The sequence below is a fragment of the Hippopotamus amphibius genome, chromosome 3 (assembly GCF_030028045.1).
Source record: "Hippopotamus amphibius kiboko isolate mHipAmp2 chromosome 3, mHipAmp2.hap2, whole genome shotgun sequence".
NCBI lineage: Eukaryota > Metazoa > Chordata > Mammalia > Artiodactyla > Hippopotamidae > Hippopotamus > Hippopotamus amphibius.
In genome coordinates, this window is record NC_080188.1 from 33,652,137 (window position 1) to 33,679,152 (window position 27,016).

A 27,016-nucleotide genomic window follows, 5' to 3' on the forward strand; every position below is an offset into this window, starting at 1 on the left:
GGCCATTATGTCTTCAAATATGTACTCTGTTCACTTTTCTCCCTCTTCTCCTTATGGGACTCCTATAATGTAAAATTTAATATGCTTGATGTTGTCCCCGAGGTCTCTTATACTGTCCACATTTCTAAATTAATTTTTTCTTTTTTCTGTTCAGCTTCAGTGATTCCTACTCCTCTCTCTTCCAGCTCACTGATCCATCCCTCTGTGTTATTTTATCTACTCTTCATTCCTTTTAGTGTATTTTTCACATGAGTTATTATGTTCTTCATCTCTGTTTGATTGTTCTTTAAATTTTGTAACTCTTTATTAAAAAATTCTTCCTTCTCACTCAGTTCGCCCAATCTTCTCCCAAGTTCTTTGGACATCTTTACTATCATTACCTTGAAGTATTTATCTCATAGATTCCCTATCTCCACTTAGTTCTTCTTCTGTGGTTTTATCTTGTTCCTTTGTTTGGTACATATTCCTTTGTTGACTCTTTTGCCTAATTTGCTGTTTATTTCTATGTATTTGGTAGGTTGGTTACATTTCTTGACCTTGGATAAATGTACTTCTATAGAAGATGTCCTTTGCAACCCAGCAGTGCATTCCCCTCTGGTCACCAGAGCTATATGCTCAAGGGGTACCACCTATGTGGGCTGCATAGGTCCTCCTGTTGTGGCAGTTTGACCACTGTGAGTGGTCTGGTAGGTGTGCCTGGCCCCTAGTCTTGTTAGTTGCCAGGCACTGCCTTCTGCAGAGGATGCCAGCCAGTGGTCAGCAGAGCTGGGTCATGAGGTGGCTGGCTGTGAAGCCCCAGGTGGGTTGCATATCTAGTGCTGGCCCACTGGCAAGTGGAACTGAGTTCTGGGTTAGGTGTCCTGGATCTTCAGTGACCTGCTGGTAGACAGGGATCTTTCCTGACTTGGCTGACTTTGGAGTCCAGGGTGTCTCAAAGCTGATGTAGGCCTGCTGGTGACTATGGCTGGATCCTAGGGCAGCTGGTTGAGGGCTTCAAGGTGTTTCAGATCTCACGTTGGCCTGCTGGTGGGTGTAGTTAGGTACTAGGTGTTCCCAGGGCAAATGCTGTCTCACTAGTGAGCAGAGACTGGTTTGCAGGCCTCTAGCTGTGGGACCCTGGGTGTCCTGGAGTTAGTTTCAGCCTGCTATTGGGTGGGACTGCTTCCTGACAAGGCTAGCTGTGGGTCTGAGGTGTCCTGGAACTGGTGCCAGCCCACTGGTGGGCAGGGCTGAGGCCCAAAGTATCCCTGGGCTAGTGCTGGCTCATTGGTGGGTGAAGCTGGGCAACAATGTCTCTCTGAAGAGCCCAGGGGTAAAGAATACTCCTGTCTCTATGTGAACCAGTTGCTGGGCCAACTATCAGATATAATCGAATTTCAAAGTTAAAAGTTTATTTATGAACCTACCTTCCATGTATATCTATTACCTTTACAAATTCTTGGTTGGCTTTCATTGACAAAGTTGGAAACTTTTTGAAAATGTGTTTAAAATTTTTAATTTATCACATTATCTCCCCTGCAAGTTTATATAATTGAATTATCTTTTTAAAATGCCTTTTAAAAATTAGAAATGTATATATATATATCTCTTAAAGAAAATATAAACTACACACAAAGACATAAAGATATTTTTAAATTTATATTCCATCACCTGGATGGAATCACTGTTAATATGTTAGAAAAACCTATACATAGTAGCATTGACATATATCCACTACCAAATGTAAAATAGATAGCTAGTGAGAAGTTGCTGTATAACATAGGGAGATCAACTCGATGATGGGTGATGACTTAGAGGGCTGGGATAGGCAGGGTGGGAGGGAGTCCTGGGAGGGAGGGGATATGGGGATATATGTATAAATACAGCTCATCTACTTTGGTGTACAGCAAAAACTGGCACAGCAGTGTAAAGCAATTATATTCCAATAAAGAGCTTAAAAAATACAATATTTTCTCACAGAAATAGTATAATATAGACCTTTATATAAACTTCTTCTTTTACATAAAATTGTCTATAAATTTTTATCACTTTGTATAATATACAAAATGCATGTAATATTTAACATTATATACAATATGCAATATACAAAGAACATAAATTTATATATATATATATATATATATAAAATGAGAGCAAGAGAAAGAAATCTATATCATTTACTATTTTCACATCTAGACTCAGGATTTTACAAAGGCTTAATGTTACCAGCTGTATCTCAAGTCCAAATTCCTCCACTTAGCTTTTAAATTCTTCTGTAGTGTGAATTTTTATGTGTTTGTATTATGCCCACTTTATAAGCTACAGCATGTGTCCAAAATTCTTGGTAGTTCCATATATTGAAGAATCCTTGCATCCCTAGGATAAATCCCACTTGATCATGGTGTCTGATCCTTTTAATGTGTTGTTGGATTCTTTTTGCTAGTATCTTGTTGAGGATTTTTGCGTCTATGTTCATCAGGGATACTGGCCTGTAATTTTCTTTTTTGTGGTATGTTTGTCTAGTTTTGATATCAGGATGACAAAGGAGGCAAGAATATACAATGGAGAAACTACAGTCTCTTCAATAAGTGATGCTGGGAAAACTGGACAGCTACATGTAAAAGAATGAAATTAGAATACTCCCTAACACCATACACAAAAATAAACCCCAAATGGATTAAAGGCCTAAATGTAAGGCTGGATACTATAAAACTCTTAGAGGAAAACATACGCAGACACTCTTACATAAATTGCAGCAAGACCTTTTTTGATCCACCTCCTAATGTAATGATAATAAAAACAAAAATAAACAAATATGACCTAATTTAACTTAAAAGCTTTTACACCACAAAAGAAACCATAAACAAAACAAAAAGACAACCCTCAGAATGGGAAGAAATACTTGTAAATGAAGCGACCAACAAGGGATTAATCTCCAAAATATACAAACATCCTATGCAGCTCAATAACAAAAAAAAAACAACCCAATCAGAAAATGGGTAGAAGATCTAAATAGACATTTCTTCAAAGAAGATATACAGATTGCCAACATGAAAAAAAAGAATGCTGAACATCACTATTAGTAGAGAAATGCAAATCAAAACTGCCATGAGGTAACACCTCACACCAGTCAGATTGGCCATCATCAAAAAATCTATGAACAATAAATACTGGAGAAGGTGTGCAGTAAAGGGAACCCTCCTACACTGCTGGTGGGAATGTAAAATGATACAACCACCATGGAGAATAGTATGGTGGTTCCTTCAAGCTACCATATGGTCCAGCAATCCCACTCCTAGGCATATACTTGGAGAAAACCATAATTTAAAAAGATACATGCACCCCAGTGTCCACTGCAGCACTATTTACAGTAGTCAGGAAGTGGAAGCAACCGAAATGTCCATCAACAGAGGAGTGGATAAAAAAGATATGGTACATATATACAATAGAATATTACTTAGCCATAAATAAGAATGAAATAATGCCATTTGCAGCAACATGGATGGATCTAGAGATTGCCATACTGAGTAAGTCACATAGAGGACAGATGATATGGTTTATATGTGGAATCTAAAAAAATGGTACACATTAACTTATCTACAAAGCAGAAATAGAGTCACAGATGTAGAAAACAATCTATGGTTACCAGGGAGGAGAGGGTGTGAGGGGTAAATTGGGAGACTGGCATTGACATATACACACTACTATATATAAAATAGATAACTAATAAGGACCTACTATATAGCACAGGGAACTCTACTCAGTACTCTGTAATGACCTATGTGGGAAAAGAATCTAAAAAAAAATTGATATATGTATATGTATAACTGATTCACATTGCTGTACAGCAGAAAGTAACACAATTGTAAATTAACCATATGCCTATAAAAGTTAAAAAAAAATAAAGTTATAACTTGAGTTACCGAAAACATTCTTGGTAGTTCCAGCTTAGCTGTGGTCACAAGAGATATTTTGTGGATAATTTGGAAGTTTGAAGTAAAGCTGCAAACTTAGATGGGTATTATTACTTATTTACTGCCACCTTGGCTGGTATGGGCAGCAGTTGGGACCATACCTCTTTCTATTTCCCAGGAACTTCTTTCAGCTTCTTTAGCAACTAGGCCATGTGAATATTTAACTCCATAACAAATGGTGCTGGCTTCTCCCACAGAACTGTTCACCATACAAGTTGGAGGCTTGGTTTGAAGGTATTGAAAGATCACCCTCTTGAGTTCAGAGTCAGCCTTGCAGTGTCCAGATTATCCTCACCTTCCCTAATTTCTCTGTATCTTCCTTTCTCAAATGTCTGCTCTGAGGACTAGTATCAGACAGAAACAACAGCTTCACAGAGACTATTTGACCAATATTCAAATTAATTAGGATCAAATCCTAGTGGTTGTGTTTCTCTGATTGAAAGCTGAAAGATATGCAATTATTGCACATCATCCCTTTAGATAAAAGGTCTGCTCCAGTGATAAAGTTATAAAGGATACTCTACATTCATTACATTAAGTTTGCCCTCACAGCACTCACAGGCTGGATTGTTTACAGGGAATCAACTCATTCCCCTTCATATAAAGAAATCCACTTTACCTTTCAAAGAACAATTTAACCCTCTTCCTTGAAACTACATTATAAGAGCAATTGTTTTATTTTTCTATATAATAAACCTGATATTCAGTTTAAACTATATGAGATGATTTAGACACCTTTACATAGTTTATCCTGTTTTCCAAATGTGGTTGAAAGATGGGAAAGAAAAACTTTTCTGCACAAAATGTTTTTATTATATTTAATTTTTTTTAAATTACTAATATTTCACCAAATAGGACCTAAAGAGCTTTCAAGTTATCTTAGTATCCCTGAAAACATATGCCTCTTTAATTTTATTTATTTTTTGAATGAGCAATTGTACATTTTGGTCCCCAGCCCCAGGCTCTCCTCTCTGGATGCGGCTGCCCCTGCCATTTCCCCCCGTCTCTTCCCATTGTTGGGCTATACACCTACAAACACATTCTTTCCCTCCCTCACACATGTTGGTTTTTTATCTTAAAATGGGAACTCCAGACTCCAGGCTTTCTGTGTTCAGAAGACATGCTCAGTGATTATAAACAAACTGTGCAGCTACCAGGAAAGAAAGGATGAAGGGAGGAAAGGAAGGCAGGCAGTACAATTGTTTGTTTACACTGGCAGCCACCCTCAAAGCACAGGAGTGTTAAGACCAGACCTAAAGAACAGTGGCTTTGCCAGCAGGAACAAGGGGCTTATGGTACGCAGTGCTTTACTCACAGTAGGTTTGTTTCCTTTAGACGACCACATCCACCATCTTCTATGATAGATACAGGTCAAGGTCACACAATAAAATCTTCCCAAGCTGGCTCTTTGCTGAATATGAGTCCCTGTTTAAACTGACTCCCTTAGGAAGGTGTCTACCAGCCTCTTCATACTAGCAGGATGAGGGCAGTGCTGTCTGGGACTCACTATCTGAAGTAATTGCCTGAGCCCAGGGAGCAGGGCAGGACAACTGGCAGGTTCCATTCAGGCCTCCCCTCATCTTATGCTAAGTGCTGTGAGACCAGACCTTTTCTTAATGTGAAAAGATCCTGTGGTTAGTGGTGTAAAGGAGACGCTGTGAGATGAGCCGTCACCTGGACTGGGTGAAGAACGCGTAAATGTGCTGGGCCAGTGCTTGTCCAACCACTGTCTCCAGTTCTTGGAGGGAAGCATTACTTAGTTGCAGGATAATTGGAAATGTCTGAAGCAGGAGGAGAGCTTTGACTTTCCCAACTCCTGGGATCTGTTGCACAGTTCAAAGGAGGGCAGGCTCAGAGATCGGAGCCCGTTTCTTCCTGAGAAGAGGGTTCTTTACTGGGCTCTTTGGTTTGCTCTTGAACTAACTGGATAATGAGGCAGGACACTTCCATCTGGTTGACCACTAGAAGCAACACCATCCCAATATCCAGCACAGTAAACTTCTGTATGGCTGGAAAGTACTGTTCACTCATCTGTGTTTTTTCCACTACTACAATCCCGTGAAGTTTAATTTCTAACCCGAACTAGTCTCTGTAGCCATTTCCTGCCACCAACTCAGCTTCGGTGATATAAAGAATGCAGGATCTGCTAGAAAGCAAAAAATCTACTGATGTCAGGCCATCCTCAAAAACGAGTTTAATTTTCCCTTGCATTCCCTGTGCCAGCTGTGACCCGCACCATTTCTCACTGGCCACAATATGCCCAAATGGCATGTTCATGGGGCCTGTGCCATCGGGGGGTTGCCTTCCATCAGCAGCCCAGATCTAATGAGGGGAATGCAAGACGGCACTTGAGCAGGCTCTCCGGCACACGGCCCCACATTCCACTCCAAGCCCGGGCCTCTTGGGCAGGAGCCCATCTGCAGAGTATTCTTTAAAAGACTGGATTATTGGCCAAAGTCTAAGAACCAGGAGATTCCTATCCTGGAAGCCATGTCCCTCATTTCCGTCACTGATCTGGCGCCTGACATAGCCCCTTGGTCTGTGCCATGGCTCGGGCCAAGCCGGCCAGGGCCCCACCTCAGACAAAAAAAAAACTTTTATATTATTTTATTTCTGCAAAACTGCTAGACACATAGTATGTAAGTCAAACTCTTTTGAGGATCAATGCATAAAACATGCATTTCTTGCAACTTAAAAGAAATCCATTTCCTATACCAAAAAAAAAAAAATTGTCTTTAAATATACGTATTCATAAACTTCAATTCTAAAGGTTAATGAAGAAAAATTTAGTATTCCTTAATAGTAGACATCATATTAATTCAATCAGGTCTTCTTTCTTTACAAAAAGATTTATACAAATTTCTACATACTGGTACAATCATGCACTGAGAGCCTGAGAATAAGAAACATGTTCTCAGACAGTCTTATGTATATAATTCATTACACAGTTCTCTGAAAATATCTGACATATTTATTAATTCATTCATCATTAATTTACAAAAAGTAACACAAAATAATGGCTATGCCTTGAGAGTAAAGAAAAAAGAGAAGACATAGAATTCAGTACAGAAAAATAAGAATTCAAAATAGAAATTTAGAGATTATACATGAGCTAAAACACAAAAATAAATGTAATATCACTGGCACTTATCTCTTCTACGCCTGAAATATCTTAACTACCTATATATTTATTTTTCATTTTAGGTGTTGAGTTCAGATTTATGTTATTGGATTGATTGTTAAGCGGAGTCAACATTCTCTTTCAAATCATACAGGTGGCAGAAATTCACCAATAGGTTATACATTAATTAACGTCTTTATTTTAATGTATCCTTCAAAGTCACTTCCCTAGACCAGAGTTAGAAATTACATACTTTTGTCAATTCAAATTGATGACAACATGAAGCTTAAAACAAATTAATAAATGATTGACAAGTTAGTTTTTTATTTTAAGTCAACCTAAGGTAAATACCTAAAAGACTAAATGTGTAAAAGGAGCTAAATTAGAAAAATGAAACAAGGGAATAAAAAGAGCTTTTTAAAATGTGTGTTAAAAGATAAAAATAAACTATAATGATCATAAGATATCACCACATCTTCCCTAGACCATGTCAACCACCTCCTAACTAATCCTCTAAAATCTACTCTTATCTTTAAAAAAAAAAATCAATTCATGCACTAAGTTTTAGTGCAAATTTAATTATATCACTCTCTTGCTTAAAATCATTCAATGGCTTCTCTTTGCTCTTCGGATAAATTCCCAAATACTTAATATGAGTGGTAGGTCCCTGAAGATCTAGGCTCAGTTATTCCTCATCACTCTTCCTTCAGTTACAAACTGTTCTTATGATTATTGAACTTTTCCCTGTCTTAGAGTCTTCACAAAGGATTTCTGCTATAGAATGTTCCCACCACCTTCTATCCTGGCCATGTAGAAAATTTATTCCTTGGCTCTAGCTTAAACCTCACCTCAGAAGCAGCCTCCTCTACTTCTCAGACTTCATTAGAACACTGGTTACATGCCCTCAAGTCATGCTGTTTTTTTTTCCTCTAAAATAATGTTTTGTTTTCCACTATAATTGATATCTATTTTTTTACCATTACATTTCTAATATTTAATATAGAGCATGCAACAGAATATGATCAATAAATATGTATTGAATATATAAATGATATTAGACTATTTGCTACTTGTTATAAAATTTATGTTCTACTTTAAGTTGTGATAAACATTTCTTTACAAATGGCTAGTAAAATACTCTTTATTTGAAGCCCTTATTAATCACAGGTAGATGGCTATATAAAGCTATTGTTTTAGATACAGTCCTTTGTCGGAAACATATAAAGATTACCAACAAACTTATACCTTGAACCAGGACACAATGTATTTCCTCTGTGGCTGACTAGTGTTTTGCATTAATTAGCAGGCAAAATTCTGAAAAAGTTTCTGTTTATAAACTTCTATTAGCCATTGGCAGCTGACTATCTTCCCAAATCTCCAGTTTTTTCTCTAGTAATTCCTCAGTGTCCCATCTAAGGTGATGCACACACACACACACTAGCTTGCTCTCTCTCTCTCCCCCTACCCTCCCTAGCTCCCTCCTTCTCTCTCTGCCTCTTATCTATCAATCTATCATCTATCTACCTCTTCATCATCTATCTGAACCAACCAACCATCAACCAGTAGCTAGCAACCTTCATCAGCTAAGCTTTCTAAATCTGTTTTGTCTTGGCTCTTGCTGCATTCCCTGACAGCCAACTTCTGACCTAAAGGGAGAAATAGACAGCAATATAACAACAGTAAGGGACTTTAATACCCCACTTGCATCAATGGATAGACTGTCCAGGAAGAAAATTAGTAAGGAAACATAGGCTGGCTTTAAATGACACATTAGACCCTATGCATTTAATAGATATATACAAAGTATTCCATCCGAAAACAACAGATATGCATTCTTTACAAGTGCACATGGAACATTCAGCAGGATGTGTTAAGACACAAAATAAGTCTTAATAAATTTAAGATTGAAATAACATCAAGCATCTTTTCCAACCACAATGGTATGAAACTAGAAATCAATTACAGGAAGAAAAACTGGAAAATCCACAAATATGTGGAAATTAAACAACATGCTACTGAACAACAATTGGGTCAAAGAAGAATTATAAGAGAAATCAAAAAATACCCTGAGGCAAGTTAAAATGGAAATACAAAGTATCAAAACTTATAGGATTTAGCAAAAGCAGTTTTAGGAGAGAAGTTCATAACACTTAATGTCTACCTCAAGAAATAAGAAAATCTAAAATAAACTGAACTTTACAATTCAAATAACTAGAAGAACAAATGAAGCCCAGTATTAGTAGAAGGAAGGATATAACAAAGATCAGACTGGAAATAAATGAAATAGAGATGGAAATAATCAATGAAACTAAGAGTTGTCTCTTTGAAACAAAAGTGACAAACATTTAGTCAGATTCACCAAGAAAAAAAGAGAGTACTCAAAATCAGAAGTAAAAGACATGTTACAACAAATGCCATAGAAATACAAAGGATTATAAAAGAATACCATAAACAACTGCATGACAACAAATATGACAACCTAAAAGAAACAAATTCCTAGAAACATATAACCTACCAAGAAATAGAAAATCTGAGCAGACCAATTACTTGTAAGGATACTGATCAGTAGTCAAAAACTTCGAAAAACAAAAGTCCAGGAACAGGTAGCTTTAGGGTAAATTCTACCAAACATTTGAAAGAACTAATACCAATCCTCATACTTTGTCACAACAGAAAAGGAAGGAACACTTGTAAACACATCTTACAAGTCCAGCATTATCCTAATACCAAGACCAGATAAGAAGAAAAATAAAATTACAGGCCAATGTCAATGTTGAACATAGATGCAAATATCTTCATTTAATGTATTAGCAAACAAATTCAACAATACATTAAATGGATCACACAACATGGTCCAGTAGGATTTATTCCATGGATGCAAGAATGGACCAATAGCTGCAAAAAAAAAAAATCAATGAGATACACATTAGCAAAAAAAAGGATAAAAATCAAATGATTATCTCAATAGATGCCGATAAAGCATTTGATACAATTCAACATCCATTCATGATAAAAATTCTCAATAAAGTGGGTATGGAAGGAACATATCTTAACATAATAAAAGGCCATATATGACAAGACCACAGCTAACATCATATTAAATGATGAAAAGCTGAAAGCTTTTCTTCTATGATCTGGAAGAAGACACTCTCACAACTTTTATTCAACATAGCATTGAAATTCCTAGCCAGAGCAATTAAACAAGAAAAATAAATAAAAGGCATCTATATTGGCAAGAAAGAGGTAAAACTGTCACTATCTGCAGATGACATGGTATAATATATAGAAAGCCCTAACGCCACCAAAACAACTGTTAGAACTAATCAATGAAGTCAGCAAAGTTGAAAGATATGGAATTAAGACACAAAAACCTATTGAATATCTATACCTTAATAATGAACTATCAGAAAGAAAAATTAAGAAAACAATCCCATTTACAATTGCTTCAAAAACAATAAAATACCTAGGAATAAATTTAACCAGGGAGGTGAAAGACCTGTATATAGAAAATTACAAGATATTAATGAAAGAAATTGAATACACAAATAAATGGAAGCTATTCCATGTTCATGGATTGGAAGAATCAATATTGTTAAAATGTCCATACTACTGAAAGCAATATATAAGTTCAGTGCAATCCCTATCAAAATTCCAATGGCATTTTTCACAGAAATGCAACAAACAATCATAAAATTTCTATACAATCATAAAAGACCTTGACTAACAAAAGCAATCTTGAGGGAAAAAAAAAAAAAAAAAACATAGCTGGAGACATCATATGCCCTGATTTCAAAGTATATTACAAAACTATAATAATTTTAAAAGTGTGGTATTGGCATAAAAACAGACAAATAGATCAATGGAATAGAATAGAGAACCCAGAAATAAACCGACACATATACAGTCAACTAATTTATGACAAAGGAGATAAAGAATATGCAGTGGAGAAAAAAGAATCTCTTTTATAAATGGTGTTTGGAAACCTGGACAGCCATATGGAAAGTAATGAAATTGGACCATTATCATCCACCATACACAAAAATTAACACATTTTGGGTTAAAGACTTCAATGTAAGACATGAAACCATGAAATTCCTGAAGATAACATAGGCAAAACACTTTTTGACATAAATCATAGCAGTATTTTCTTGGATCTGTTCCTCAAGGCAAAAGAAACAAAAGGAAAATTAAGCCAATGTGACCTAATTAAACTTAAGAGCTTTTGCACAGCAAAGGAAACCATCAACAAAATGAAAAAAACAACCTGTGGAATAGGGGAAAATATTTGCAAATAATGCAATAAGCAAGAGGTTAACAATCAAAATATACAAACAGCTCATACAACTCAATATCAAAAAAAAAAAAAACCCCAAAAAACCAACAACAATCAAAAAATGGGCAGGAGGCTTGAATAGACATTTTTCCAAAGAAACCATACAGATGGCTAACAGGCATATGCTCAGCATCATTAATCATTAGAGAAATGAAAATGAAAACCACAATGAGGTATCACCTCACCCCTGTCATTATAGTTATCATCAAAAAGTCTACAAACGACAAATGTTGGAGAGGATGCAAAAACAGGGAAACCTGGTACACTGTTTATGGGAATGTAAACTGGTTCAGCCAGTATGGACAACAGAAAAAAAAGAGAAAACAACAACATCAACAAACAAACTAGTAATAGAACCACCATACCATCCAGAAATTTCACTCCTATATATCTGGAAAAACAAAAACTCTAGTTCACAAAGAGACATTCACCCCAATGTTCATAACAGCACTATTTACAATAGCCAAAACATGGAAGCAATCCCAGTGCCCATCAACAGATAATTGGATTAAGATGTGGTATATACATACACAGACACACACACAAAATGGAATATCACTCACCCACAAAAAGAATGAAATATTGCCATTTGTAGCAATGTGGATGGACCTAGAGAGTATTTTGTGAAATAAATCAAGTACCATATATCACTTATATGTGGAATCCAAAAAATAATACAAATGTATATACAAAATGTATATACAAAACAGAAACAGACTCACAGAGACAGAAAACAAACTTGTGGTTACCAATAGAAAAAGGGAAGAGGGAAGGTCTAATTAGGGGTAAGGGATTAGAAGATACAACTACTATATATAAAATAGATAAGCAATAAGGCTATACTGTATAGCAGGGGAAGTATGCCCATTATCTTATAATAACCTACAATTGAATATAATCTGAAAAAATACTGAGTCACTATGCTGTATACCTGAACCTAACACAATATTGTTAAGCAACTATACTTCAATTTAAAAAAGAAGTTTAATTAATAGAAACTTCTCTATTTGTACTCCTGTCACTGTTGGGTGCACATCTGAAGATTTTCTTATGCAGCTTAACTGGTAAGTACTCCCTAAATATAATGCTTAGAGGGATGCAGATGTCAACAATAATAGGTACTTTTATTTGTTTGCAAGCAAGAGAATGGTGAAGCTTGGATTAAATTTAATAAAATATATTGATATGTGCCAATTGATAGATCTGTAATAAAGGCAATGTTTTAATACACAATGGATTTTTAAAGAAAATTGAGCATAATGAGTTTGAGGCAAAAATAAATAAGTACAGCTTTCCTTAAAATATATTTTTTTCTCTCATCTTAGCACATCTAGATAAGTCATAGTTTTGCAATTATTTAATACAATAAATGTTGAATGTCATGTTATCTAAAACTCCATTTCTAATAAGCAGCATTTCCATCATATAACGTAAACTTATGACTCTATTTATTTAACACAAATTAAATTTGGTTTCTGTGCATGACATTTAGCATAAATCTTTGTGCCCAGAACTTGATGCTTTTTCCCTAAAATACAAAGCACTGCCAAATATTATCACTTCACTTGCCACAACGGCATAGAACCTTTCTCTTCCACCTTCTACTAAGCAATAATTATCTCAGAGAAACTATAACACTATTTTCACTCTGCCTCTTTTTCCTGTTTATTCTACATCTGATCCAATATATTGCTACTGATACTATTATTTACTTTTCCTAAGATCATGTTACTTAATTCATTGAAATTTAAAAAATAACATTAGTGTATGTAAGATTCAAATTGTAGTATTAGTTTAAAAGCATGGAGGAAGCATTTATGGAACTATGGCAGGAAGGAATGGTTCTTTATCTTTCATGTGGAACTGGTTTCATTTAACTTTTACTTTCAGAAATTTCAGGTAAATTATTTTCTCTGTAAAATAGCTTGGGCCTGAGTCTATTTCCTGAGGATGATATAGTCCATTATACATATTTTGGAGAATGTTCTCATAAGATTTTCCTTTCACTGGCTTCAGGCGGAAGCTATTGCAGTGAGGCATATGCCTGTACTAGATCACAGGACTTTTTTTTTTTTTTTTGGCCTCAGGTAAATATAAGATGGGTTATGCCTGGGAAACCCAGAAGAAGAGCAAAGAAAGGATTCTCTTGCTTATGTATTAGGAGATTATATATATATATATACACATAAACCCACATACACATTATAGTTTTTTTCTCATGTGCTTTCTCTCTCATCTATTTTTGAAACTTTCCAGGAATATAGGAATGAAATAGGCAATTGTGATTTGTTGTGTTTCGTTGAAAGCTTGTCATTCTATTTTCAATCATACAGACTTTCCTTCAACTTCAACATACTCAGAAAGTAAATTCATCTTATAGTCACAGTCTCGGTGAAAAGTAGTCTAACAGTTTAAACGTTTCTCTGGTTTTTGAGTGGTTATTGAAAAGCTAAAATTGTTCTAGTATGTTGCCTTCTATTTTATTGGTTAGCTTTTCCATTTTTAGAACACTCAACACATCAAAGATTGGTTTGACTTTTCCACAACTGTGGATTAATTTACATTTGACTACCTTGGGACTCATATTCTCCTAAAATGTAATGAATCATGTTACTCATTAGCAGATGAAACCAAAAGTATTCGTGCTAAACTTTCATCTTATTGTTGACTCTTTCACTGTGACTATGGCTTTTCAAAAACAGTCATAATAGTTGCTAGTCATTATTTAACCTTATAATCAAATATGCAGTATCTCTCAGAAATCTTTCAGTACTGTAGTGAAATAGGTCAAAGCAATTGCAATCAATTCATTTATTTTCCAAATGATAAAATTGGTTTGAAGAGTTTGGCTCCTGGTTAAAAACCTCTTTGTGGTTTTTCAGATCTGATATAACATGCAATTACAAAGGCTTTATCTGACAGGCCTCATGGAGGGAAAGCTGCCCTTCCCACACTAGACTCAGGCACAGCCAATGCCTTGCAGGCTCTGAGGGCAGTTGCCGTCAAGGTCTCAGGCTCTGCGGGCTGGTCATAAGCTTTGCATTATTTACATTTTCAGCCTGCATACTTTCATTCATAGGTCTCTTTATCTGAGGCCTTTAGCCACATTCTTGTTCAGCTGCCTCTGCCAAGGATTCCTTAAGGAAGGCTTGAGAGTACTCTTCCCCACTCTGACTCAGTACCCAGTACTTTCTCACACCTAACCGTACTCCTTTGCACCCCTGCCCCCACCCCTCCACCCCAGAGTTCAGTACCCCAGAGTCCATAAAACTACCAGACCTTTTGTCAGGGAGACCTCAACAGTGAAACAGCTCACATCTGTGCTGATCCACCAGGCCCTCCACCGATGGGTCTTTCCTTGGGGGAAAATGCATCGAGGAGAGTCAGCCATTCCTCCGGCTTTAGGCGCTAGCTTGTATCACCGCAGTTAAGTGATTAAACGCCTCTTTCGTTTTTGGTTTGTCGCTTTAACTGCTCCTCCCACACCTGGCAACTCAGCTGAGCTCCGGGCACTGGCGTATAAAGATATGAGCTCCAATTTCCTGGGATAGGCCTAAGACTAAAGTAATTTGAACAACTCAGAAATTTCTTAGAGGAGGTGAATTTAACTTCTCTTAACCTTCTTAATTTGGCATTCCTAACAGTAGACCGTCTATAGAGCTTCTACTAACAAAGAGGGTAATACAATTTTCACCTCTAATGCACGATACCTCTTCATCAAAGCACAATAGAGTTAGTCCCCTCAGAATACCAAAAATATAACCAAAAAACCCATAGATTGAGTGACTTAAAAACAAGAGAAATTTATTTCTCACTGTTCTGGAGGATGGGAAGTCCAAAATCGGGGTGCCAGCATGATAGGGTTCTGGTGAGAGCCATCTTCCACTTTCAGGGTTTCAGGCTGCTGACTCCAAGTATACTCACAAGGCGAGAGAGACTGGAAGCAAAGGCTCACCTGACTCTTATAAGGGCATGAATCCCATTCAGGAGGGCTCCACCCCATGACATAATCTAATCCCAATTACCTGCCAAAGACCTCAGCTCCTAACAGCATCACATTTGGGGGCATAATTTTGATTTATGAATTCAGTTCATAACAGAGCCTAATAAAATTCCCTCTAAATAAATTCACTTAGCCTAATGCATCTTCCTTACCCCTACCACTCCCCTACAACACTTATCTTAGTCCCCTATTTTTTAGGAAGGAAGAAAGCAAAGCAAATACTTTGAAGGCCAATTTTATTTGTCTTTCTTAATATTGCACTGCAAAAATATGTACTTTGGCTAAAAGTACATTTTATTCCTCTTTCTTAATGTCTAAATCTTTCTCTTTTCCTCTAGCACAATTTACCAATGAGCACTCATTCGAAATTAGAAACTATAACAACTGATATATGGGTTAGTCTTCTTTCCAGTATGTTCCGCTGACTCCATGACAGATTTTATTATTTAAAACTAAACATCTTTATTGATCTCTGACTCTCCTCAAGAGCCTTAAAAATATTCGGGACCAAACCAAAGGTAGTTTTTTAGTAGAGATAGAAAGATATTCAATTTGTAAAGGCTTAAATTAGGACTCAGAAAGTAACTGCTTATCTAGGTTGGAAGTCCTTTCAAGAATCAGTCATTCATGTATTAATGCTTTGCTTGTATTCATAACATTAAGGGGCTTACTTAAGGCACATTGCAGCTGGAGCTTTCTTGCCTTGGGATGCTCAGATCCTTAATTCAGATCTATGTCTATAAACGTTTTGCAAACTTAAACTTTCCTGAAGCATTGAGGTTGGGAAATGTATTATATCTCATGAATTCAACTTTCTATCATCTCACTTTTGTTCTCCTTTGTCACTATTTTGTTCAATTGTATGAGGAATTTAAAAATATTCAACTTTTGTTTGGTCAAAAGCTGGCCCCACATGCGTACCCCCAGTCCACTCCACATACGTGGAATATTGGAACTAGACCCTTAGAATGGTGTTGTAAAATCTTCCTTCCTTTGAATTATTAGATATTTTCAATGTTACAAATTTCATCTGCTATCAGTGTGGCAACAGAAGTTTGAGGGCAAAAGAAAACATCTCATGTGTGGCTGCTTAAGTTAGGTTACACTCAAGTGATTTAAATGATTTAAATCAGGACGTGCCTGATTCCTGATTGATTCCATGCTTAATGGAATCCAAAGAAGCCTAATATTTTAACTCTTTAAAGAAGGTTTGGGGGAGGGCAAGAGAGGAGAGTAAAGATATCAACAGTGTCACATATCCAGATTGTAGCTAAAATTAGTTTCATTTTATAATCCAATTTATGCTCTGTTTAGGGAATACTAGTTTGCTCTAAGGGCTGGTGAAAAAAGTGAAAACTTTTGTCTTTTGAGTAGAAAAGTTGAATACAACTTAACATGATTTTCAACATTAAAAAATATACAGCTCAATATCTATGGAATGAAAAATCCTTAAACTAAATCCTCTATGGTATCTTTGTTTGATCTAGTGTTTTTCACCTGGTTTGGTGAAATTACTGCATATCCTAAGACATGGTTCATCAGCTTCCACAGGTCTCAAAGTGCTTTTTTAAAAGTTGTTTTGGAAACTATTGTAATTTTACAGAGCCATTTCCTATGGTTGCTTAGCTTGGAAAATCCAGAGGCAGGTGTTTTATTGGATCCATCTTTCAAACATGCATAATACAGTCCATTTTTCTATGACTCATTTTGTATTGCTTTAAGATACTCTTCTTTTTTTTCCTCATTCAACTTAGAGTATGTAATATTTTGTTTATAATTTATACTGCTTATTTTATTTCAATACTGTCTCAGGTCACTGCTTGCATTACTGATCTTTGTGGTTATTTGTATTTAAACATATGTATCTCTTGGGGAGTCAACTCTGTTATTAGCCACTAGAGGAAGAATCAGTCCTGATTCTATTGGTTACTACTATGAGAATCTCACAGTGCTGAGAGATTATGATTGGTAGCTATGTATAAAATTGAAAAATAATATCATTTAATTCTGTTTGGAAATAATTTTTCCAAATAAAGCACTTCATTAGTATAACTTTACGATCAATCTTTTTCCAAGTGTACTAAAAAATGCCATATTCTCTCTATATATGACAAATTGCTTTAACAAAGAAATATTTACCTATATCCCAAAAGAAAAATTGAAGTAGTAAATTCCAGAAAAAATATGATTCCCTTATTTGCACTTGTTGTAGATTACGATCTTTACTTGTGTATTTTGTAAGGAACTAATGTATTTTTTCCAGACCTTACTACTTCTCTTTTTCGTTTTAATGATAGGTAAGCATTGATATATATTTCCATTCTTACATTCCTAACACTCGTATGACAAGAGGTGTTTGACAGTACTTATTCCCACTGCTGTGAATTGAATGTTTGCATCCTCCCAAAATTCATGTTGAGACCTAATAACTGATGCAATCCTATTAGGAAGTGGGGCCATTGGGAAGTGCTAGGTCATGAGGGTGGAGCTCTCCTTAATGATCCCACAGAGCTCCCAGCCTCTTCTGCATGTGAGGTAACAGTAAGAAGAAAGCCAAAATGCAGAAACAGGCTCTTGTAAGACATGGATTCTGCTGCTGCCACAATCTTGGCCTCACCAGACTCCAGAACCGTGAGAAATAAATATTAGCTGTTTGTAAGTCTCCTATAGATGGTATTTTTGTTATAGTAGCTAGAATGAACTGACACTCACATCTTCAAAAACAAGGTACATTGTTATTCATGTAATCTTTGCCAATCTGAAAAATCAAAATATTTCATTGCTATTTAAATTACTTTGATTTCACTGATATTTGAGTTTTTCATATTTTTATATATTTTTTCTTTTCTGAATTTATGCTTTTTATACAATTTTCTGTCAGGGAACTAATCTGAACTGATTTAAAATAAGCTTTAAGCAAATATCGACATTTTTTACCTTGTAAGTAGAAAATTTCCAAACTGTTCATTTCCTTCTATTTTTATGCTTTATTTTCATATGCTGTTTATTATTTAATGTTATACTTTAAGATTTATAGCTTTGGGATTGTGTTTGAAATCTCAGAGTTCCATTATAATCTTACTCTATTCCAAAATTGTACAAAGTTCACTTAAAATTGAATAGTACATTAACCATCCATTTCATTTTCATTCTTAAATCTCTCTCCAGTTCTTTGGAGTTACAATTTATCTCATCCCTGCACCTCATCCTGCCTCTTTCATTATTTTTAATACATCTCAATCTGTTTATAGTCTATACCAATAACTATTTTTTCCTATTAGAGAATGCCAATCTATCCTTTTTTAAATCCATTCTTCTCTTAGTTTCTTGCCTAATATTTTTAATGAAACAATTGTATTAATTTCCAGTTGCTGAAACAGTTTAAGGAAAAGTAAAATACTCACTGTGTATCAGGTCCTATAATAGTTGAGCACATAGTGAGTGGTAAGCTTAGGAAACATTCCTGGGCCATGCAGTGCCTCTTTGACACTGTTCCTCATTTTATCAATTTCACAAATCTAATATATATACATATATCTCTTCCCCAGCGTATGTTCCATGCTGAATTTATTAAAAGAGATAATTTAGTTACCTCAGATTGCTTTTTAATGTAACATAAAAATGCAATCCATAAAAGTGTTTAATATCTTTTAAAATCATTAAGGGCATACAAAGACTGAGCTTATTGTTAAATATGGCAAAATAAAATGTATTATGTACACTATCAATGCATATATGGGAAAATGTAACTCAATATTTATATTGGAAAGTATTGCCACCTTTTATATTTTAGGAGTTAGCATAGAAATATTATTGTATATTTGGATCTTTTTATTCTTACTAGATTTTTTTCTCCACTTATTTCACCTTCAGTCACTGAGAGAAGGATTTGAAATCTCTAACTATAATTGTGGATTTGCTATTTCTCCCTACAATTTGTCAGGTTTTTTTTTTTGCTTCTTGTATTTTGATTTTCTGTTAATGAGTACATACCCACAACGTTCATATGTCTTCTTGATGAATGTTTCCTTTATCATCATAAAATTATCTCTCTGTTCATACTCTTTTCCCTTAGCTCAACTGTGTCTAATATCAATATATACACTCTTTCTCATGATTAGTGTTTGTATGGCATAACTTTTCAATTTTTTGAAAAACTCTTTGCAACTTTGTATGTTATGTGCATGTTTTGTAAATAACAGGTACTTGGGTCTTACTTTTTAATCCAGTATGATAATTATTACTTTTAAGAAGAATATTTATTCCTTTTACATTTATAGTCATTATTTATACAGATAGAATTAATTTTACCATCATAATCTTTGTTTTATTATTTCCCTATTCTGTTCTTTCCCCTCTCCTTTCTGTTTCATTTGGATCAGTTGTTTACATTTTAGTATTCCACTATATCTCCTCTATTGTTAGCAACTATATATTTTTTGTAAATGTATATATGGCAACTCTAGAGTTTATAAAATCTTTAGCTTATCATTATTTACCTTCAGAAGGTATTATCACACTTCACATATAATCTAAGAAACTGACAAAAGAGAATTAAATGAATCAATGAAGGTCTCTCCAGTAGCTTGGAGGGCGATGAAGACTAAATCTCCAGATTTATGACCTCCTCCTTAGTCTAACAACATGCCATTACCTAGGCTGCATCTAGACGAACAAAACAAAGCACTTACTGGTCACTAGGTCTCTATTATATAGATGATCGACCTGCCTAGGCTAAGAAACATGCAAAGTATTTGGGGAACATTCTTTGTTTTAAGACAGGCCTGGTTTCAAAACTTGCCTATGATAATTGCTTGTTATTAGTAATTAACTTGCAAAGTTTATCTCTGACTTTCATTTTTCCCACCAAGAATCAGAGACAAGAGAACCCATTTCATGTAAAATTATAGAAGAAATATAAGGAACAATATATAGGTACATAATAAATATTCATTCCATTCCTGGACTTGTGATTCTTTTCTGCCAGAGGATTTAAAATAGAAAAGAAGGAAAAGCAATTTTGCAAGTTTTTTTCCCATATTTACTTGTAACTTGTTTTGGGGAAGATTTTATAAAAACAATGCTTAAATCTCCTTCCTGAAAGGTGGAAATTAACTTGTATATGCATTATAATTATATTTTTGCATGATAAATAGTTAAAAATTGACTATTGTTAGAAGTAGGTATCTAATCTGGGTTGATTTATATTTAGCATTATCATATTAAGATAAACAGGTATTGAATTAGAATGCCTCTATCCCACTGAAATGTTTGTGAATATTTTAAAATAGCAGGGAATCCAATAACAAATCCATATTTTTTTTAGTCAGAAACTTTGCAATATCATAAACAACTAACACCAGCTATATGTCACTTTTTTTTTGCAAGTAATTTTATATTTTCTCTTTAAATTTCATTAGACCAAAGCCTTCTCAAAGAACTTAAGCTCTAGCCAGTCCCTTAGTTAATTGTTTATCAGCTCCATCCATCTTTTGAACATCCACATTCTTCACCTGAATTAAAAGTAGAGGTTCTTCAAATCATTTATGGATTTTCTGGCAATGAGCTAACAGAGGATATACTGACTAATTGACTCTGCTTAATATTACTTTGTGCATACTGTTGTCTGCTTTTCATTCCAAATGGATAATTTTCTCACCAGACAGGGTCCAGTCCATGGATAGAGCCAATCATCTAGCACTCAACCTTAGAAATATGTGTCTGGAGAGGATGTGGAGAAAAGGGAACCCTCCTACACTGTTGTTGGGAATGTAAATTGCTGCAGCCACTGTAGAAAACAGTATGGAGGTTCCTCAGAAAACTAAAAATAGAACTACCATATGATCCAGCAATCCCACTCCTAGGTATATATCCAGACAAAACTAATTCAAAAAGATACACTCACCCCTATGTCCATAGTGCACTATTCACAATAACCAAGACATGGAAGCAACCTAAACGTCCATCAACAGATGAATGGATAAAGATGTGGTACATATACACAATGGAATACTACTCAGCCATTAAAAAGAATGAAATAATGCCATTTGCAGAAACATGGATACAATTATAGATTATCATACAGTAAATAAGAAAGAGAAAGACAAATACCATATGATGTTATTTATATGTGGAATCTAAAATGTGACACACATGAACCTATCTATGAAACAGAAACAGAATCATGAAAATAGAGAACAGGCTGGTGGTTGCCAAGGGGGAGAGGGTTGTGGAGGGATGGAGTGGGAGGTTGGAGTTAGCAGATGTAAGGTTTTATATATAAAATGAATAAACAACAAGTCCTACTTTATAATACAGAGAACTATATTCAATATCCTATGATAAACCATAATGGAAAAGAATATAAATAAGAGCATGTATATATTTGTATAACTGAATCATTTTGCTGTACAGCAGCAATTAACACAACATTGTAAATCAACTATACATCAATAAAAGTACTAAAAAAAAAGAAAATGTTAATGGTTTAGTATGTAATTTTAATTCTATCAGAAGCTTTATTAGAATGCTATAGAAATGTTAGAGGATTACAGATAACTTTTCAAATTGTTTCTCAAACATTTTGTGATACATTTTTACTTGAATTACTAAACAATCTGCTCATTTGCTGAATAGTTTAAAAGTAGTTCTTTTAGTTATAAATATAAAATTCAATACTTAAAAGAAGCATGTGCATCTACGAGCATCTTATATGGAAACCAAGTTATTGGAAGTGTCTCTTCTTAATTCACCTTAGCTCATTAAGGCCACCAGGTCAGCAGTGACGTGCTCTGTATACTACTCCAGGTATATGTGATATAAAGAAAATTTTACAAAACAAATTGACTGCATTTCAAGGAACTGAAGTTTTACCCTCGTCTATTCTCCCAAGTCTCTACCCACAATTAGACCAATTCAGGAAGAAAGGGAAAGTTGCAAGGAGCAGCTTTACTGCAGAATACTGTTTGCAGTGAATTGCTGCAGTGATACTTCCATTTTTCACTCATAAAACAAACAAATGAAGTATTTGCACATAATGATACCCCAGGGATCAGGGTTAAAGCATGCATCCTAGGCAGTCAGTCATTCAATGCCATTGATTCCACAAAAATAAATCAAGTTCCCCGGTTAAAAGGGAGAGTCAAGTGTGATGTTGGATGAAGAGAATGATTCTCTAGGGAAAAAGTGAGAAATTAATTTCCCTCAAATATAAGAGGCAGAGACAAAGTAAATGAGATCAATTAATATGGAGGCAAATAAATTACTTCAGAAGAAAAACTAAATCTAAAGATGGAAGAAGTAGCTCTTTACATGAAATATTTATTGAATACAAAGAGATAGAGATAAAACTGTAGAATGACAGATTTTACTTTCATTTTATAATAGGTTTACTTTTGCTTGTATTTTGAAATCTGTTTTATTTTGCATTTTTAATATTTAGGCACACATTAATAAACCCTACACTATTATAAAATGTAAAATGGATAATATGGAAATATACCGAACAAGCTTCTTGGTATACAGGCATTTGGTTAAGATGAGAATTTGGCCAGGTTCTTCTTTAGGGTGAATTAAAGCTGAATTTTTATCTTAAATACTTATAACTCATACCTCTTCTCTTAGTACTTTATGTCATTTTAATAAATATATTAATAGCTTTGTTATTTTCTTTTTATTTACCAGGACTTCATGTAATTTTAAATGTATTACTATATGCTTATAGTTTCTAAGAACCTCCAGACTTACAAAAATTTCTCTATGAAAATATCTATAACATGGAAATGAAAGGAGCGAGAAACACATGAACATACTTTTTAAATTTTTTATTTCACCACCTGAGGACTCATAAAGATAATATTTTCTAACATTTCATACATGCGTTCCTCTAATTTTCTTGATTTCATTGTCTGGTTCCAAAAAAAAAAAAAAGGCTATAATGTTACTTGATTACATAAAGACACCACATAGCGCATGAAAATCTGGATCAAAAGAACAAGATCAGTGTCATTTTTCACAAGACTGCTGTAACTATTGTTAGAGTAATTGTTGAAAACATTATGATTTATTTTATTTGATAGAAGTATGTTTCTACTTCACTATGACATTTTCATTTTGGCAGCTATCAAAAATTTAGATGAAATGGATATATGTTTTCAATGTAAGTATACAAATTACATTAACCTGATAAGTTTTAAAGAAGATCTTAAAAAAAAAAATCCTGACATTAAATATGATTATAGATTTAGAGCACAGAAGATGGAAGCATTCGTATTTCAGGGAGTGTATTCAAATTTAAGGTTCAAGTTGGAACTTGTAGCTTCTAGACTTACTCTTTTTTCTTTTTTTTTTCCACAACTAAATATTGAATACTGGGAAATCATGCCAGCCAGCACTAAAACTTCTGTAATATGTCTGAAAATAAAATGAAATCTATCTTCTCAATATGTGAGGATGAATATATATGAAGTATGGATGAATATGAAGCTAATGATTAAATCTTTGCCTTTGCATGTTTGGCTCTGTGCCACATGGAGCCAATTTAGGCTGTTTTTGTAAATAAAGTTTTATTGAAAGACAGCCATGTTCATTTGTTGACATACTGTCAATAGCTTTTTTTTTTTTTTTTTTTTTTACTATTAACAGCAGAGTTTAGTACTTATTCTATGTAGTTACAGATTTTATGGCCTGCAAAGACAAATTTACTATCTGTCTTTTAAGAGAAAGTTTGTAGACTGAATAGGTCTTGAATTGTTTGGTCTTGTTTTAAACTTAAGTAATTGACTCCATGTTTAGTACTAGTATAATAAATAAATAAGTATAATAATAAAATACAATGGGGGCCAAATGTAGATTAAAAAGCATATACATTCATCAGAGATTTTTCAGATGAAGAAAACCCAACTGTTTTTATGAGTTCATGCTTAACTAGTATTGCATTAAAAATGAGTACTTCATTGATTACATTGGGTTGGCTGTTTGAAAAGAATTATTAGACTCCATGGTATACATCCACATGTGTCTTTAATAAAGTTAAGAGATGCAGTAAGGGAAAGAAAGCCCAGGCAGCCGTGGGAACCCACCAGACATCTAGGCGAGTTCCTTAGGATCTTTGCTTGATTACCCAGCATGTGCTTGTTGGAAAGAATTTGATAATTTAGACAAGCAACTTAATGCTTTCTCTCAGATGAACGAAAGATAAAGTTACAACTTCTTTCAAACACCTACAGAAAGTACATTTGTAAGAGATTTTCATTATAAAATAATTTAAAGCTCCAGAGATCAAAACCCATAGCTGCAAGTTCACTATGTGGCACAAGAGACTTTCAATTCTAAGTAAATAAATAAATAAATAAATAATTCAGGGCAATATAAGACTCTTGGCTGTTTAATCTTGGTGAAAATCCAACAGCAATTCAAGCAGTGATAGTAATACGTAGAGTTGTGACCTAGAGGAATGAATTAATTTAAATCATCTAAGAATTTCATAATCTCTATGAAAGCCTTAAGAGTGCTTCTGGTTTTCGAAGTTAGTTTGATCTTTAAAAAAAATTACTCATTTTTAGGTGTGTGTGTGTGTTTACAGAAGCATTATTGTGTTTTTAAATGCACATCTGTGAGGGGTATCCATTAGTTGCTACCTTGGTGCTTTATTGTTGCTAGTCCTTGATGATAATTAAAATTTGAGTCCTTTTATGGAAACAATATCTATGACAGGTCTCTCAAAAACACATTACAGAAACAATATATTACTGTTTTGGGACACTGTATTAGGTGTAAAAGACTACTGGCTTTCTGCTCTGACCAGTAAGTGTTTCCTCCTATGAATGTTTTAAAAGTCTAACTAGATCAATTCAGCTGTATCAGGGGAATTAAAAACACAAATCCAGGAATAGTTCTTTTTTTTCTCCTTCACCTTACTATTAGCATCATTTTTGTTGGTATTATCTCACGGGAACAATCATTTCCAAATACATGGAGTAGCATGTTTGCTTTCTTTGAAACATGAATCAGAGATATCTGAGTTCCTTATTTTTTTTTATGCTTTACCACATCACTTCTCTAAATCCAAGAAGCATCTCTGACAACTTACAGAGATGAAAGATTCACACATTTGTGAGAACTCTGTTTATTAAGCATATCCCTATTTCTTGTTTTCCGATATGATGGGAAAAATACAACACTACATTGCAAAAATATTTAATTTTTCTCTGTTTATAGATATTATTTTAATGGCTAACTCTCCAGGCCAAATCAATTGTTTCATAATACCAGATATCTTTCCATTTAGTGGGTACTTTCAAAATGATTACCTTGTTCCCATATCTTCGACTTAAAATTTACTAAGTATCTGAGTATGACAAATCTTTAATAGCCATTCGTTTGATCTCCTTGATTTGAAAAATAAATATACTTTGCTATATAAAGCTAATATATTTTTTAAGCTCTTTATTGGAAAATAATTGCTTTACATTCTTGTACCAGCTTTTGAGGTACACCAAAGTGAATCAGCTGTATTTATACATATATCATATCCCCAGATCCACTCCCTCCCGCATCTCCCTCCCACCCTCCCTGACCTGGCCCTCTGAAGCATCACCCATCATCGAGTTGATCTCCCTTTGTTATACAGCAACTTCCCACTAGCTATTTTACAGTTGGTAGTGTATCTATGTCTATGCTACTCTCTCACTTTGTCCCAGCTTTTCCTTCACCACCCACCCCCCCACCCCAGCCCTGTGTCCTCAAGTCCATTCTCTACATCTGCATCTCCACTCTTGCCCTGTCACTGGGTTCATCACTGCCATTTCTTCAGATTCCATATACATGAGTTAGCATACGGTATTTGTTTTTCTCTTTCTGGCTTACTTCGCTCTGTATGACAGACTCTAGGTCTATCAAACTCATTACATATAGTTCAACTTCATTCCTTTTTATGGCTGAGTAATATTCCATTGTATATATGTGCCACATCTTCTTTATCCATTCATCTGTTGTTGAGCATTTAGGTTGCTTCCATGTCCTGGCTATTGTAAATAGTGCTGCAATGAACATTATGGTACATCTTTCTTTTTGGATTATGGCTTTCTCTGGGTATATGCCCAGTACTGGGATTACTAGGTCATATAGTAGTTCCATTTCTAGTTTTTTAAGGAACCTCCAAACTGTTTTCCATAGTGGCTGTACCAGCTTACATTCTCACCAACAGTGCAAGAGGGTTCCCTTCTCTCCACACCCTCTCCAACATTTATTTTTTCTAGATTTTTTGATGATGGCTATTCTGACCAGTATGAGGTGATACCTCATTGTGGCTTTGCCTTGCATTTCTCTAATGATTAGTGATGTTGAGCATCTTCTCATATGTTTGTTAGTCATCTGCATGTCTTCTTTGCAGAAATGTCTATTTAGGTCTTCCACCCATTTGTGGATTGGGTTATTTGCTTTTTTGGTATTAAGCTGCATGAGCTGCCTGTATATTGTGGAGATTAATCCTTTGTCAATTGCTTCATTGGCAAGTATTTTCTCCCATTCTGAGGGTTGTCTTCTTGTCTTGTTTGTGGTTTCTTTCAATGTGCAAAAGCTTTTAAGTTTTATGAGGTTCCATTTGT

The 27,016-nt window shown here is 34.7% G+C and overlaps 1 pseudogene; it reads right to left on the reverse strand.

Moving 5' to 3' along the window:
- Positions 1–5,623: 5,623 nt before the first annotated feature.
- Positions 5,624–14,798, reverse strand: LOC130848426 (Fanconi anemia core complex-associated protein 24-like; annotated as a pseudogene).
- Between the last annotated feature and the right edge of the window lie 12,218 nt (positions 14,799–27,016).